The sequence below is a fragment of the Macrobrachium nipponense genome, chromosome 35 (assembly GCF_015104395.2).
Source record: "Macrobrachium nipponense isolate FS-2020 chromosome 35, ASM1510439v2, whole genome shotgun sequence".
NCBI lineage: Eukaryota > Metazoa > Arthropoda > Malacostraca > Decapoda > Palaemonidae > Macrobrachium > Macrobrachium nipponense.
In genome coordinates, this window is record NC_061096.1 from 60,372,987 (window position 1) to 60,378,931 (window position 5,945).

General features: G+C 39.7%; 1 long non-coding RNA gene across 1 annotated transcript; it reads left to right on the forward strand.

Annotated features, from left to right (window-relative positions):
- Positions 1 to 815: 815 nt before the first annotated feature.
- LOC135208259 (uncharacterized) lies at positions 816 to 1,662 on the forward strand. The gene is made up of 2 exons (XR_010313145.1): positions 816 to 1,128; positions 1,474 to 1,662. It is a non-coding gene; the product is annotated as an uncharacterized LOC135208259 (long non-coding RNA).
- Positions 1,663 to 5,945: the final 4,283 nt, after the last annotated feature.

The window sequence follows — 5,945 nt, forward strand, 5'->3', positions numbered from 1 at the left end:
AGTTAATATCCCACAAAGAAAACCAAACCAGAATTGGACACCTGGACGCGAGGAGGATTTTGAACTTTGCAATTGAATAGTCTCTCTCGTTCCTAGTTTGATGCTTCTAATGACTGATAGAAAATTAATAAATAAATGCCAAAGCTGACTGAAATACCATCCGGCACCTATACTGGCGGTTCCTCAGGTGACTTGAATTCTACGACATACAAATGAGCGTGATGACTTCTCAAAAATGGCAAATTTAACACAGTTTAAGAGAGGGACGTCATTCTACAGGCCAAAGATAATCCGAAATGTAAAATCCAACCTTAATCTGATTTTGGAATCTGAAGAGAAGGGCAGCCAGACTCAGAATATGAAATGAAATGAAGAGGGTGCTCGCTCATCCCGTTCATTTGTCACCGAGATGACTTTATTCTATTTTTACCGGCTACGCTCCAAGAATTCTCTGACTGAAGCCAGCGTTCGTCCTTCAGCTTTATATTCGATTTCCAGCCGTCCGTTAGTTGATGGAATGACATATCAAATTTCGTCTTAAAATGGCGCTTATGACCGAGATTCTGAAATGCTGAAAGATGAGAGCAATTGAAGAAAAGAATTTGATATTTAGATAACGAGCGACATCATTTTGAAAAAATAATAAATAATAAATAAAAAAAAGTAATAAAGGAAATTTAATTTACTATACGCAGTATTAATATATATTTCATATGTTAAAACATAATATATGTAAATTGCTGATTTTGTTAAGTACTTGTCACTTATATAATTACCCCTCGACCCATTTCAAATAGACCCTTGCACCTGTTACCCGTAGTTTATCGGGCAAAAAAAGACGGAGTGAGCAGCAGCAGTCCGGCAGCCAGTTGTCTTAGACTCGGACACAAACCACCTGCAGGAGTTTCAATCTTTCCTTACATCAATAGGACCTGGAAGGAGCTGACTCACCAGCAATGATCGTGGTGTAAACCTTATTCCTGGGGAGTGTGCTACAGTGTCTACCTTGTGCCGCCGTCTGTTCGAAGAAGTTCTACAACGCTCGTCATCGTCTTGGCATGAGTCGTGATCAAGAGCCTAAACATAACCTCTTAATAAAACCAACCGCCGCTCTGGAATTCATTACAGGTAAGGGTCAACCTGAAAGTGGGTCATTGGTTAAGCCCTTTGTAAATTCCAGCCTTATTGAAATGAATCTATGAGTAAGGCCTTGCTTGTCTTAAATTAAAGTAATCATCAAACTGCATCAAAATGAACGTGTCTTGTGTCTTGGCATCTAGTACTCTAGTGACTGTTATCAGTTTTTATATACCTTTGGGAATGTTACGTTTGCAATATGCTTGTTTGCTAGGATAGCCATTAATCACTTAAATGTTGATAGTTTACTGTTTATAGATTGATAGGCAGTTTAAGACGTATAGTATTGTTTTCATTATGCTTCTCGTGTTTAACGATGACCTATCATAATTTCAGATGTTTACAGAACTGAATTAGACACATTGTATATCTGCTACATCGTGCATCGCTAGTCTTCGTAAATTCTTCACGACCACAGACAGTTAATGTAACGAGAGCCTCATGAATTTTATTAGGAGTTCATGTTTACTTGAGGGAAATTTCTCGGTGTATGTTGGTACATTGTGAATATATTGGTTAACTATGTTTTGTGTTTCCTTGGTGCCTATAGTTTACGAGTATTTTGGTGTGTGTACTTTTAAAAATTTAGTTCAAGTAAACTAGCTCATTGTGAATTAGACTAAGGCTTCTGGGCAAAGGAAATCATGTAGTGTTCCTCCCAAAGCACACACAATACAATTCATTTCCCTATATAAAGTAACAACAAATAAACATAAAAAAAACAAGTAACAAGGGCATCAGCCATGGCCAAATTCATTCTGGAGCTATGGCGTCTATACAATTAGCAATCTCTAACGGTCACGGAAAAACTTGATGCCAACGTCATTAGCAGTTGCATGACATTTTTTCCATCTCTCTTCTTTCCGAAGAAAAACTAGCCACTTAACATTTTTTTCCATCTCTTTTCTTTTCGAAGAAAAACTACCTCATTCTCAACTATGATATTAGAACTCGAAACCCATATGCTATCAAGCCAGTCTTCATACTCCAGTCTTCTCCAGTTGCATGACATTTTTTCCATCTCTCTTCTTTCCGAAGAAAAACTAACTAGCCACTTAACATTTTTTTCCATCTCTTTTCTTTTCGAAGAAAAACTACCTCATTCTCAACTATGATATTAGAACTCGAAACCCATATGCTATCAAGCCAGTCTTCATACTCCAGTCTTCTTCGTAAGATGAGACCAGGTCCTCAGGCCTCAATAAAAACAACTGCTGCTTCTCGCGCCAGGCTATCAAGTTTTGTTGTAAGTCTCGGTAGTAATCTGGAAAATTTCTTTCCTATAATGCTTTTGGGTGGTCGTTACTGGGAAAGGGGACGCCACTTACTCCCCTCACACAGGAAAGATTCCACTCGTACAGGTGTTCCCCATTTGAGGTGAATTTATTTCTTTTTAGTGTTGGCATCTGGTGTCAAAAAAAAAAAAAAAAAACTAGTTCAAAATCTGCCCACAACGCTAAACCGATTCCGGATTCCGTAACATTTGAAAAAATGAAATCATGCCGTCATTGGAACGCTCCAGTCAACCTTTTTTTTTTTTTTTTTTTTTTTTTTTTTTTTTTTTTGAGAAAGGACACTTTTGTTTCCGCGTCCTCCTGTTTACGTGCCACATATTTAACCTTAATATTCCATCGCACGCACGATGTCTAAAGTAATCCCGAATCCCGCTGCGTGACCTGTGACCTCTATCTCATTTTCATTCGGTATCTGATTATCTAAAGTACTGTTGGTGCTAGAGGTGTGTTACGTCATGTCATAGTGTAGCATCCGTTCTGATTTAATTAATAGTGAAAATAATGTTTCATATTGGTGAAAGGAAACCGTAATTTGATCCGAAGTTAATTACCATTGACTGCCATGAGCATTGTAAGTTTTGAAGTCATGTTTAAAGTAACTGACACCGATACCCGAACTCAAGAACAGAAGTATCAATTTCCAATCGTATTGGATTTTTTTTTTTTTTTTTTTTTTTTTTTTGGCATTGGCTGTCCACTGAGGTGATTTTGAAAAAGCGGAGGGTAACGAACATAATTAAATACAATATGTGTGGCTCTAAAACAGGTGCCTAAAGCTCTATACAAGAAAATATGACGAAGATCAGAAGTAAAATCCACTCAAACTGCGAGAGATATGACTTACTGTTACTATCACGAAATCAATATCGAAAACGTAAAGAGAATGAAGCATGTACGAATAATACAATGCCATGGCATCAGGAATCATGAATGTGTTCAGATATCTATGTTTTCTGTATTTACTACAAGTTGAGCAAATCTTCAAGTTACAACAGATGTTAATTTTTTTCCTTTTTTTTTTTCTATGACAAAGACTTTGAGAAACAGGTCCCCTTAGTGGGGGGGAGGGGTGGGGCACAAAAAACTGACGTTCTGAAAAATAACGAAATTTAAATGAAGCCATCATACTAAATAGGTATGATAGTTTTTTTAACAAACATTTCTTCGTTTGAGGAGAGACGACTCAACATCCGAAAAGTATCACTCTGGAGTCCGAGTTAAGGGTTACTTAAAAAAAAAATTGTAAAGTTGTGTGAGTGAGACACAAAAGCAAGCGAAGGCAAAAGGCGTCGTGTGAGCGGAAGGAGAGGAAGGGTCTTCGACCCTCCACCTCAACGTCACCCTCTTGCCGGAGGATTTACTCGCTGAAAATAGCTCCGTCCTTCTCTCGTGCACCTGCACAGAATCTGATGCACGAGCACGCTCGGAGCTTTGAGGAATTTCCTCGGGTGCAAACACAAATGGAAAATCTCCGTAACCCGACGGCTGCCTCTATATAAAATTCAAGCGGGTTTTTAAGGCCGTGGTTAATAATTCGACGACCCTGAGTGTTTACAACACCTGGCGGAAGCGTCTCTATAAAAACTGAATCAGGTTTAAAAGCTGAAATATGACCTTAACTTACGAACAAAGTCTACATACCCTGAGAGTACGAATAAGCTTCCAATATTTCACACATTAATTACTTTACATAACCAGTGCAACTAACACTTGAGATCGCCGGAGACGTGAAATAAATAGTGTGTTAAAAAGACAATTATAAGGACACTGAGGGTATTTAGGGAAATGGTGGCGAAGGTATTTGTGATCCAGAAATTGCTATAGAAAGGAGCAAAAAGAAGTGATTCTAGCGAAGGGTATACTTAAGACTTAGGAGAGAGAGAGAGAGAGAGAGAGAGAGAGAGAGAGAGAGAGAGAGAGAGAGAGAGAGAGAGAGAGAGGCTGCAAAGAAGGGAAAGGTGGAAGGCATCATCATCATTTTCGGAAAACCGTCTGACTGCTGAGAAAATTCCGTCCCAGCGAATCATTCAAAAGACTTAAGGGGAAATGGAGAATAAATAATGTGCCGTTTGTGCTGACTTTCATTTGCTTTTCAGGGGAAATTAAATTACCAGCAAATGCCATAATGAAACGAGTAAAAAAAAAAATATGCCCCGAAGTTTCTTCGGGAAAACCGAGTTTTCAAGGTCACCGAAAATAGATCTATACCTCGGTTGCCGTTCCTCGTTGGACGAGCGGTTTTCGCGCTCGCCTACCAATCCCGTGGTCCGAAGTTCGATTTTCGGCTCTGCCAACAAGGCATCAGAGGAATTCATTTCTGGTGATAGAAATTCATTTCTTGATATAATGTGGTTCGGATCCCACAATAAGCTGTAGGTGCCGTTGCTAGGTAACCAATGGGTTCCTAGCCACGTCAAAATACCTAATCCTTCGGGCCAGCCTCAGGAGAGCTGTTAATCAGCTCAGTGGTCTGGTTAAACTAAGATATACGTAACCTCAGTTGTCTCGGTATAATGCTGCATGAGCCGCGATCCATGAAATTTTAACCGACGCCCGGTGGTGCCCTGGCCTTTATCGTTGCCAGACGCACGATTATGGTTAACTTTGACCTTAAATCAAATTAAGACTCAGCCACACCAACACCGATATTTCAGCGAGAGCGTTTGCCTCCATCCTATGTGGTCCCTGTTGAGCTTGACTCTGACTTTCTGACTCAGTCAGTGGCAACGGCGCGGATTCAAAAGGACTCGAGTCACATGACTCGACTTGACTTGACTCGACTCGAGTTGACTCGCTTGGTGTAAATAAAGGGGGATGAGAGGATTAAAATTTATGGAGAAGTTCAGGAAGTTAAGATTAAACATCGGAAAATGTTTTAAGCAAGACAAAAATTTACAACATTGACCTTGAAGAAAGACCATATTTACAAAGCAAAGTAGATCGAGAAAATAGACCTAAAAAATAATATATTTTTTTTTAAATAAGACATTTTCTTTTTTATAGGTACTCTTTCCGTCGTGCTCCTTCTGACTCAAGGGAAGAATTACCCCCCAATCCCCCCCAACCCGCCCCACCCCACTTTTCTCTGGTGGCGTTTTCCCAAATCTAGTCTGTGGAAATCTGTACCCTCGGATTAAACAGTTCTGCTAATTTCTTTCCATTTAATCAGACCTTTCCAATCCGGCTTCTGCCTTTTTTTCTGACTTTGATAACTACCTCTTCTCTTTAAGAGAAGGGCAAATCGTTTCCTTATAAGTTAAACACGGCCCCTTATCCCTTTCTTTTCCTTTTCCTTGTTTCATATTGGCCTGGGATCTTGAGAGAAATTGGGTTATTCACTGAGGACTGCTATCGGATCTGAATAAGATCACCCGAGATGTACACACTATAGTAGATTCACATCAACCGTGCATCTGATGTCTAGGCCTGCCCCTTACGACGCTCCTGATTGGCTGTTGATAAGCCAATCACGAGGCTGGAAACTCCCTGTCTCTCGAGAGAGTTCACAGAGAC